We start from the raw sequence: 11724 nt of genomic DNA, 5'->3' as shown, positions 1-11724 counted from the left end.
ATGTATGGAGTGGAGTTGGCAACTGAAAAGAAACTTTGTGTTCCCTTCAAGCTAGATGCAGGACGGCTTTCACACACACTTATCTCTCAGAACTGAGCATGTGGAGAGACGTTCGTTCATCCAGCACAAAGGGAACGGGTTGCAGGAGAAACACTTACTCTGGTTTCTCAGTCTGTTTCCTAGTGCCGGTTTGAAGTGCCTGCCGTTTTCACTGTAAAAACGAGTTGGAGCTTGTACCTCCCCATATATATGTATGGAGTGGAGTTGGCATATGAAAAGAAACTTTGTGTTCACTTCAAGCTAGGTGCAGGACGACTTTCACACACAATTATCTCTCAGAAGTGAGCATGTGGAGAGACGTTCGTTCATCCAGCACAAAGGGATCGGGTTGCAGGAGAAACACTTACTCTGGTTTATCAGTCTGTTTCCTAGTGCCGGTTTGAAGTGCCTGCCGTTTTCACTGTAAAACCGAGTTGGAGCTTGTACCTCCCCATATATATGTATGGAGTGAAGTTGGCAACTCAAAAGAATCTTCGTGTTCCCTTCAAGCTAGGTGCAGGACGGCTTTCACACACACTTATCTCTCAGAACTGAGCATGTGGAGAGACGTTCGTTCATCCAGCACAAAGGGAACGGGTTGCAGGAGAAACACTTACTCTGGTTTCTCAGTCTGTTTCCTAGTGCCGGTTTGAAGTGCCTGCCGTTTTCACTGTAAAACCGAGTTGGAGCTTGTACCTCCCCATATATACGTATGGAGTGAAGTTGGCAACTCAAAAGAAACCTTGTGGTCCCTTCAAGGTAGGTGAAGGACGGCTTTCACACACACTTATCTCTCAGAACTGAGCATGTGGAGAGACGTTCGTTCATCCAGCACAAAGGGAACGGGTTGCAGGAGAAACACTTACTCTGGTTTCTCAGTCTGTTTCCTAGTGCAGGTTTGAAGTGCCTGCCGTTTTCACTGTAAAACCGAGTTGGAGCTTGTACCTCCCCATATATATGTATGGAGTGGAGTTGGCAACTGAAAAGAAACTTTGTGTTCCCATCAAGCTAGGTGCAGGACGGCTTTCACACACACTTATCTCTCAGAACAGAGCATGTGGAGAGACGTTCGTTCATCCAGCACAAAGGGAACGGGTTGCAGGAGAAACACGTACTCTGGTTTCTCAGTCTGTTTCCTAGTGCCGGTTTGAAGTGCCTGCCGTTTTCACTGTAAAACCGAGTTGGAGATTGTACCTCCCCATATATATGTATGGAGTGGAGTTGGCAACTGAAAAGAAACTTCGTGTTCCCTTCAAGCTAGGTGAAGGATGGCTTTCACACACACTTATCTCTCAGAACTGAGCATGTGGAGAGACGTTCGTTCATCCAGCACAAAGGGAACGGGTTGCAGGAGAAACACTTACTCTGGTTTCTCAGTCTGTTCCCTAGTGCCGGTTTGAAGTGCTTGCCGTTTTCACTGTAAAACCGAGTTGGAGCTTGTACCTCCCCATATATATGTATGGAGTGGAGTTGGCAACTGAAAAGAAACTTTGTGGTCCCTTCAAGTTAGGTGCAGGACGGCTTTCACACACACTTATCTCTCAGAACTGAGCATGTGGAGAGACGTTCGTTCATCCAGCACAAAGGGATCGGGTTGCAGGAGAAACACTTACTCTGGTTTCTCAGTCTGTTTCCTAGTGCCGGTTTGAAGTGCCTGCCGTTTTCACTGTAAAAACGAGTTGGAGCTTGTACCTCCCCATATATTTGTATGGATTGGAGTTGGCAACTCAAAAGAAACTGTGTGTTCCCTTCAAGCTAGGTACAGGACGGCTTTCACACACACTTATCTCTCAGAACTGAGCATGTGGAGAGACGTTCGTTCATCCAGCACAAAGGGATCAGGTTGCAGGAGAAACACTTACTCTGGTTTCTCAGTCTGTTTCCTAGTGCCGGTTTGAAGTGCCTGCCGTTTTCACTGTAAAACCGAGTTAGAGCTTGTACCTCCCCATATATACGTATGGAGTGAAGTTGGCAACTCAAAAGAAACTTTGTGGTCCCTTCAAGATAGGTGCAGGACGGCTTTCACACACACTTATCTCTCAGAACTGAGCATGTGGAGAGACGTTCGTTCATCCAGCACAAAGGGAACGGGTTGCAGGAGAAACACTTACTCTGGTTTCTCAGTCTGTTTCCTAGTGCCGGTTTGAAGTGCCTGCCGTTTTCACTGTAAAACCGAGTTGGAGCTTGTACCTCCCCATATATATGTATGGAGTGGAGTTGGCAACTGAAAAGAAACTTTGTGTTCCCTTCAAGCTAGGTGCAGGACGGCTTTCACACACACTTATCTCTCAGAACAGAGCATGTGGAGAGACGTTCGTTCATCCAGCACAAAGGGAACGGGTTGCAGGAGAAACACGTACTCTGGTTTCTCACTCTGTTTCCTAGTGCCGGTTTGAAGTGCCTGCCGTTTTCACTGTAAAACCGAGTTGGAGCTTGTACCTCCCCATATATATGTATGGAGTGGAGTTGGCAACTGAAAAGAAACTTCGTGTTCCCTTCAAGCTAGGTGATGGACGGCTTTCACACACACTTATCTCTCAGAACTGAGCATGTGGAGAGACGTTCGTTCATCCAGCACAAAGGGAACGATTTGCAGGAGAAACACTTACTCTGGTTTCTCAGTCTGTTCCCTAGTGCCGGTTTGAAGTGCTTGCCGTTTTCACTGTAAAACCGAGTTGGAGCTTGTACCTCCCCATATATATGTATGGAGTGGAGTTGGCAACTGAAAAGAAACTTTGTGGTCCCTTCAAGCTAGGTGCAGGACGGCTTTCACACACACTTATCTCTCAGAACTGAGCATGTGGAGAGACGTTCGTTCATCCAGCACAAAGGGATCGGGTTGCAGGAGAAACACTTACTCTGGTTTCTCAGTCTGTTTCCTAGTGCCGGTTTGAAGTGCCTGCCGTTTTCACTGTAAAAACGAGTTGGAGCTTGTACCTCCCCATATATATGTATGGATTGGAGTTGGCAACTGAAGAGAAACTGTGTGTTCCCTTCATGCTAGGTGCAGGACGGCTTTCACACACACTTATCTCTCAGAACTGAGCATGTGGAGAGACGTTCGTTCATCCAGCACAAAGGGATCAGGTTGCAGGAGAAACACTTACTCTGGTTTATCAGTTTGTTTCCTAGTGCCGGTTTGAAGTGCCTGCCGTTTTCACTGTAAAACCGAGTTGGAGCTTGTACCTCCCCATATATATGTATGGAGTGAAGTTGGCAACTCAAAAGAAACTTCGTGTTCCCTTCAAGCTAGATGCAGGAAGGCTTTCACACACACTTATCTCTCAGAACTGAGCATGTGGAGAGACGTTCGTTCATCCAGCACAAAGGGAACGTGTTGCAGGAGAAACACTTACTCTGGTTTCTCAGTCTGTTTCCTAGTGCCGGTTAGAAGTGCCTGCCGTTTTCACTGTAAAACCGAGTTGGAGCTTGTACCTCCCCATATATATGTATGTAGGGAGTTGGCAACTCAAAAGAAACTTCGTGTTCCCTTCAAGCTAGGTGAAGGTCGGCTTTCACACACACTTATCTCTCAGAACTGAGCATGTGGAGAGACGTTCTTTCATCCAGCACAAAGGGAACGGGTTGCAGGAGAAACACTTACTCTGGTTTCTCAGTCTGTTCCCTAGTGCCGGTTTGAAGTGCCTGCCGTTTTCACTGTAAAACCGATTTGGAGCTTTTACCTCCCCATATATATGTATGGAGTGGAGTTGGCAACTGAAAAGAAACTTTGTGTTCCCTTCAAGCTAGGTGCAGGACGGCTTTCACACACACTTATCTCTCAGAAATGAGCATGTGGAGAGACGTTCGTTCATCCAGCACAAAGGGAACGGGTTGCAGGAGAAACACTTACTCTGGTTTCTCAGTCTGTTTCCTAGTGCCGGTTTGAAGTGCCTGCCGTTTTCACTGTAAAACCGAGTTGGAGCTTGTACCTCCCCATATATATGTATGGAGTGGAGTTGGCAACTGAAAAGAATCTTTGTGTTCCCTTCAAGCTAGGTGCAGGACGGCTTTCACACACACTTATCTCTCAGAACTGAGCATGTGGATAGACGTTCGTTCATACAGTACAAAGGGAACGGGTTGCAGGAGAAACACTTACTCTGGTTTCTCAGTCTGTTTCCTAGTGTCGGTTTGAAGTGCCTGCCGTTTTCACTGTAAAACCGAGTTGGAGCTTGTACCTCCCCATATATACGTATGGAGTGGAGTTGGCAACAGAAAAGAAACTTTGTGTTCCCTTCAAGCTAGGTGCAGGACGGCTTTCACACACACTTATCTCTCAGAACTGAGCATGTGGAGAGACGTTCTTTCATCCAGCACAAAGGGAACGGGTTGCAGGAGAAACACTTACTCTGGTTTCTCAGTCTGTTCCCTAGTGCCGGTTTGAAGTGCCTGCCGTTTTCACTGTAAAACCGAGTTGGAGCTTGTACCTCCCCATATATATGTATGGAGTGGAGTTGGCAACTGAAAAGAAACTTTGTGTTCCCTTCAAGCTAGGTGCAGGATGGCTTTCACACACACTTATCTCTCAGAACTGAGCATGTGGAGAGACGTTCGTTCATCCAGCACAAAGGGAACGGGTTGCAGGAGAAACACTTACTCTGGTTTCTCAGTCTGTTTCCTAGTGCCGGTTTGAAGTGCCTGCCGTTTTCACTGTAAAACCGAGTTGGAGCCTGTATCTCCCCATATATATGTATGGATTGGAGTTGGCAAAAGAAAAGAAACTTTGTGTTCCCTTCAAGCTAGGTGCACTACGGCTTTCACACACACTTATCTCTCAGAACTGAGCATGTGGAGAGACGTTCGTTCATCCAGCACAAAGGGAACGGGTTGCAGGAGAAACACATACTCTGGTTTCTCAGTCTGTTTCCTAGTGCCGGTTTGAAGTGCCTGCCGTTTTCACTGTAAAATCGAGTTGGAGCTTGTACCTCCCCATATATATGTATGGAGTGAAGTTGGCAACTCAAAAGAATCTTCGTGTTCCATTCAAGCTAGGTGAAGGACGGCTTTCACACACACTTATCTCTCAGAACTGAGCATGTGGAGAGACGTTCGTTCATCCAGCACAAAGGGAACGGGTTGCAGGAGAAACACTTACTCTGGTTTCTCAGTCTGTTTCCTAGTGCCGGTTTGAAGTGCCTGCCGTTTTCACTGTAAAACCAAGTTGGAGCCTGTACCTCCCCATATATATGTATGGAGTGGAGTTGGCATCTGAAAAGAAACTTTGTGTTCCCTTCAAGCTAGGTGCAGGACGGCTTTCACACACACTTATCTCTCAGAACTGAGCATGTGGAGAGACGTTCGTTCATCCAGCACAAAGGGAACGGTTTGCAGGAGAAACAGTTACTCTGGTTTCTCAGTCTGTTTCCTAGTGCCGGTTTGAAGTGCCTGCAGTTTTCACTGTAAAACCGAGTTGGAGCTTGTACCTCCCCATATATACGTATGGAGTGAAGTTGGCAACTCAAAAGAAACCTTGTGGTCCCTTCAAGGTAGGTGCAGGACGGCTTTCACACACACTTATCTCTCAGAACTGAGCATGTGGAGAGACGTTCGTTCATCCAGCACAAAGGGAACGGGTTGCAGGAGAAACACATACTCTGGTTTCTCAGTCTGTTTCCTAGTGCCGGTTTGAAGTGCCTGCCGTTTTCACTGTAAAACCGAGTTGGAGCTTGTACCTCCCCATATATATGTATGGAGTGGAGTTGGCATCTGAAAAGAAATTTCGTGTTCCCTTCAAGCTTGGTGAAGGACGGCTTTCACACACACTTATCTCTCAGAACTGAGCATGTGGAGAGACGTTCGTTCATCCAGCACAAAGGGAACGGGTTGCAGGAGAAACACTTACTCTAGTTTCTCAGTCTGTTTCCTAGTGCCGGTTTGAAGTGCCTGCCGTTTTCACTGTAAAACCGAGTTGGAGCCTGTATCTCCCCATATATATGTATGGATTGGAGTTGGCAAAAGAAAAGAAACTTTGTGTTCCCTTCAAGCTAGGTGCACTACGGCTTTCACACACACTTATCTCTCAGAACTGAGCATGTGGAGAGACGTTCGTTCATCCAGCACAAAGGGAACGGGTTGCAGGAGAAACAGTTACTCTGGTTTCTCAGTCTGTTTCCTAGTGCCGGTTTGAAGTGCCTGCCGTTTTCACTGTAAAACCGAGTTGGAGCTTGTACCTCCCCATATATATGTATGGAGTGGAGTTGGCATCTGAAAAGAAATTTCGTTTTCCCTTCAAGCTTGGTGAAGGACGGCTTTCACACACACTTATCTCTCAGAACTGAGCATGTGGAGAGACGTTCGTTCATCCAGCACAAATGGAACGGGTTGCAGGAGAAACACTTACTCTGGTTTCTCAGTCTGTTTCCTAGTGCCGGTTTGAAGTGCCTGCCGTTTTCACTGTAAAACCGAGTTGGAGCTTGTACCTCCCCATATATATGTATGGAGTGGAGTTGGCATCTGAAAAGAAATTTCGTGTTCCCTTCAATCTTGGTGAAGGACGACTTTCACACACACTTATCTCTCAGAACTGAGCATGTGGAGACACGTTCTTTCATCCAGCACAAAGGGAACGGGTTGCAGGAGAAACACTTACTCTGGTTTCTCAGTCTGTTCCCTAGTGCCGGTTTGAAGTGCCTGCCGTTTTCACTGTAAAACCGAGTTGGAGCTTGTACCTCCCCATATATATGTATGGAGTGGAGTTGGCAACTGAAAAGAAACTTTGTGTTCCCTTCAAGCTAGGTGCAGGACGGCTTTCACACACACTTATCTCTCAGAACTGAGCATGTGGAGAGACGTTCGTTCATCCAGCACAAAGGGAACGGGTTGCAGGAGAAACACTTACTCTAGTTTCTCAGTCTGTTTCCTAGTGCCGGTTTGAAGTGCCTGCCGTTTTCACTGTAAAACCGAGTTGGAGCCTGTATCTCCCCATATATATGTATGGATTGGAGTTGGCAAAAGAAAAGAAACTTTGTGTTCCCTTCAAGCTAGGTGCACTACGGCTTTCACACACACTTATCTCTCAGAACTGAGCATGTGGAGAGACGTTCGTTCATCCAGCACAAAGGGAACGGGTTGCAGGAGAAACACTTACTCTGGTTTCTCAGTCTGTTTCCTAGTGCCGGTTTGAAGTGCCTGCCGTTTTCACTGTAAAACCGAGTTGGAGCTTGTACCTCCCCATATATATGTATGGAGTGGAGTTGGCAACTGAAAAGAAACTTTGTTTTCCCTTCATGCTAAGTGAAGGACGGCTTTCACACACACTTATCTCTCAGAACTGAGCATGTGGAGAGACGTTCGTTCATCCAGCACAAAGGGAACGGGTTGCAGGAGAAACACTTACTCTGGTTTCTCAGTCTGTTCCCTAGTGCCGGTTTGAAGTGCCTGCCGTTTTCAATGTAAAACCGAGTTGGAGCTTGTACCTCCCCATATATATGTATGGAGTGGAGTTGGCAACTGAAAAGGAATTTCGTGTTCCTTTCAAGCTAGGTGCAGGACGGCTTTCACACACACTTATCTCTCAGAACTGAGCATGTGGAGAGACGTTCGTTCATCCAGCACAAAGGGAACGGGTTGCAGGAGAAACACTTACTCTGGTTTCTCAGTCTGTTCCCTAGTGCCGGTTTGAAGTGCTTGCCGTTTTCACTGTAAAACCGAGTTGGAGCTTGTACCTCCCCATATATATGTATGGAGTGGAGTTGGCGACTGAAAAGAAACTTTGTGGTCCCTTCAATCTAGGTGCAGGACGGCTTTCACACACACTTATCTCTCAGAACTGAGCATGTGGAGAGATGTTCGTTCATCCAGCACAAAGGGAACGGGTTGCAGGAGAAACACTTACTCTGGTTTCTCAGTCTGTTTCCTAGTGCCGGTTTGAAGTGCCTGCCGTTTTCACTGTAAAAACGAGTTGGAGCTTGTACCTCCCCATATATATGTATGGAGTGGAGTTGGCAAAATAAAAGAAACTTTGTGTTCCCTTCAAGCTAGGTGCAGGACGGCTTTCACACACACTTATCTCTCTGAACTGAGCATGTGGAGAGACGTTCGTTCATCCAGCACAAAGGGAACGGGTTGCAGGAGAAACACTTACTCTGGTTTCTCAGTCTGTTCCCTTGTGCCGGTTTGAAGTGCCTGCCGTTTTCACTGTAAAACCGAGTTGGAGCTTGTACCTCCCCATATATATGTATGGAGTGGAGTTGGCAACTGAAAAGAAACTTTGTGGTCCCTTCAAGCTAGGTGCAGGACGGCTTTCACACACACTTATCTCTCAGAACTGAGCATGTGGAGAGACGTTCGTTCATCCAGCACAAAGGGAACGGGTTGCAGGAGAAACACTTACTCTGGTTTCTCAGTCTGTTTCCTAGTGCCGGTTTGAAGTGCCTGCCGTTTTCACTGTAAAACCGAGTTGGAGCATGTACCTCCCCAAATATACGTATGGAGTGAAGTTGGCAACTCAAAAGAAACTTCGTGTTCCCTTCAAGCTAGGTGAAGGACGGCTTTCACACACACTTATCTCTCAGAACTGAACATGTGGAGAGACGTTCGTTCATCCAGCACAAAGGGAACGGGTTGCAGGAGAACCACTTACTCTGGTTTCTCAGTCTGTTTCCTAGTGCCGGTTTGAAGTGCCTGCCGTTTTCACTGTAAAACCGAGTTGGAGCCTGTATCTCCCCATATATATGTATGGAGTGGAGTTGGCAACTGAAAAGAAACTTTGTTTTCCCTTCATGCTAAGTGAAGGACGGCTTTCACACACACTTATCTCTCAGAACTGAGCATGTGGAGAGACGTTCGTTCATCCAGCACAAAGGGAACGGGTTGCAGGAGAAACACTTACTCTGGTTTCTCAGTCTGTTTCCTAGTGCCGGTTTGAAGTGCCTGCCGTTTTCAATGTAAAACCGAGTTGGAGCTTGTACCTCCCCATATATATGTATGGAGTGGAGTTGGCAACTGAAAAGAAATTTCGTGTTCCTTTCAAGCTAGGTGCAGGACGGCTTTCACACACACTTATCTCTCAGAACTGAGCATGTGGAGAGACGTTCGTTCATCCAGCACAAAGGGAACGGGTTGCAGGAGAAACACTTACTCTGGTTTCTCAGTCTGTTCCCTAGTGCCGGTTTGAAGTGCTTGCCGTTTTCACTGTAAAACCGAGTTGGAGCTTGTACCTCCCCATATATATGTATGGAGTGGAGTTGGCGACTGAAAAGAAACTTTGTGTTCCCTTCAATCTAGGTGCAGGACGGCTTTCACACACACTTATCTCTCAGAACTGAGCATGTGGAGAGATGTTCGTTCATCCAGCACAAAGGGAACGGGTTGCAGGAGAAACACTTACTCTGGTTTCTCAGTCTGTTTCCTAGTGCCGGTTTGAAGTGCCTGCCGTTTTCACTGTAAAAACGAGTTGGAGCTTGTACCTCCCCATATATATGTATGGAGTGGAGTTGGCAAAAGAAAAGAAACTTTGTGTTCCCTTCAAGCTAGGTGCAGGACGGCTTTCACACACACTTATCTCTCTGAACTGAGCATGTGGAGAGACGTTCGTTCATCCAGCACAAAGGGAACGGTTTGCAGGAGAAACACTTACTCTGGTTTCTCAGTCTGTTCCCTTGTGCCGGTTTGAAGTGCCTGCCGTTTTCACTGTAAATCCGAGTTGGAGCTTGTACCTTCCCATATATATGTATGGAGTGGAGTTGGCAACTGAAAAGAAACTTTGTGGTCCCTTCAAGCTAGGTGCAGGACGGCTTTCACACACACTTATCTCTCAGAACTGAGCATGTGGAGAGACGTTCGTTCATCCAGCACAAAGGGAACGGGTTGCAGGAGAAACACTTACTCTGGTTTCTCAGTCTGTTTCCTAGTGCCGGTTTGAAGTGCCTGCCGTTTTCACTGTAAAACCGAGTTGGAGCATGTACCTCCCCAAATATACGTATGGAGTGAAGTTGGCAACTGAAAAGAAACTTTGTGTTCCCTTCAAGCTAGGTGCAGGACGGCTTTCACACACACTTATCTCTCAGAACTGAGCATGTGGAGAGACGGTTCTTTCATCCAGCACAAAGGGAACGGGTTGCAGGAGAAACACTTACTCTGGTTTCTCAGTCTGTTCCCTAGTGCCGGTTTGAAGTGCCTGTCGTTTTCATTGTAAAACCGAGTTGGAGCTTGTACCTCCCCATATATATGTATGGAGTGGAGTTGGCAACTGAAAAGAAACTTTGTGTTCCCTTCAAGCTAGGTGCAGGACGGCTTTCACACACACTTATCTCTCAGAACTGAGCATGTGGAGAGACGTTCGTTCATCCAGCACAAAGGGAACGGGTTGCAGGAGAAACACTTACTCTGGTTTCTCAGTCTGTTTCCTAGTGCCGGTTTGAAGTGCCTGCCGTTTTCACTGTAAAACCGAGTTGGAGCTTGTACCTCCCCATATATATGTATGGAGTGGAGTTGGCATCTGAAAAGAAATTTCGTGTTCCCTTCAAGCTTGGTGAAGGACGGCTTTCACACACACTTATCTCTCAGAACTGAGCATGTGGAGAGACGTTCTTTCATCCAGCACAAAGGGAACGGGTTGCAGGAGAAACACTTACTCTGGGTTCTCAGTCTGTTCCCTAGTGCCGGTTTGAAGTGCCTGCCGTTTTCACTGTAAAACCGAGTTGGAGCTTGTACCTCCCCATATATATGTATGGAGTGGAGTTGGCAACTGAAAAGAAACTTTGTGTTCCCTTCAAGCTAGGTGCAGGACGGCTTTCACACACACTTATCTCTCAGAACTGAGCATGTGGAGAGACGTTCGTTCATCCAGCACAAAGGGAACGGGTTGCAGGAGAAACACTTACTCTGGTTTCTCAGTCTGTTTCCTAGTGCCGGTTTGAAGTGCCTGCCGTTTTCACTGTAAAACCGAGTTGGAGCCTGTATCTCCCCATATATATGTATGGATTGGAGTTGGCAAAAGAAAAGAAACTTTGTGTTCCCTTCAAGCTAGGTGCACTACGGCTTTCACACACACTTATCTCTCAGAACTGAGCATGTGGAGAGACGTTCGTTCATCCAGCACAAAGGGAACGGGTTGCAGGAGAAACACTTACTCTGGTTTCTCAGTCTGTTTCCTAGTGCCGGTTTGAAGTGCCTGCCGTTTTCACTGTAAAACCGAGTTGGAGCTTGTACCTCCCCATATATATGTATGGAGTGGAGTTGGCAACTGAAAAGAAACTTTCTTTTCCCTTCATGCTAGGTGAATGACGGCTTTCACACACACTTATCTCTCAGAACTGAGCATGTGGAGAGACGTTCGTTCATCCAGCACAAAGGGAACGGGTTGCAGGAGAAACACTTACTCTGGTTTCTCAGTCTGTTTCCTAGTGCCGGTTTGAAGTGCCTGCCGTTTTCAATGTAAAACCGAGTTGGAGCTTGTACCTCCCCATAAATATGTATGGAGTGGAGTTGGCAACTGAAAAGAAATTTCGTGTTCCTTTCAAGCTAGGTGCAGGACGGCTTTCACACACACTTATCTCTCAGAACTGAGCATGTGGAGAGACGTTCGTTCATCCAGCACAAAGGGAACGGGTTGCAGGAGAAACACTTACTCTGGTTTCTCAGTCTGTTCCCTAGTGCCGGTTTGAAGTGCTTGCCGTTTTCACTGTAAAACCGAGTTGGAGCTTGTACCTCCCCATATATATGTATGGAGTGGAGTTGGCG

Source organism: Vicugna pacos, chromosome 11 (genome assembly GCF_048564905.1).
Source record: "Vicugna pacos chromosome 11, VicPac4, whole genome shotgun sequence".
NCBI classification, from domain to species: Eukaryota; Metazoa; Chordata; class Mammalia; order Artiodactyla; family Camelidae; genus Vicugna; species Vicugna pacos.
The sequence above is the reverse complement of the archived record's forward strand: the minus strand, read 5'-3'. Positions refer to the sequence as shown.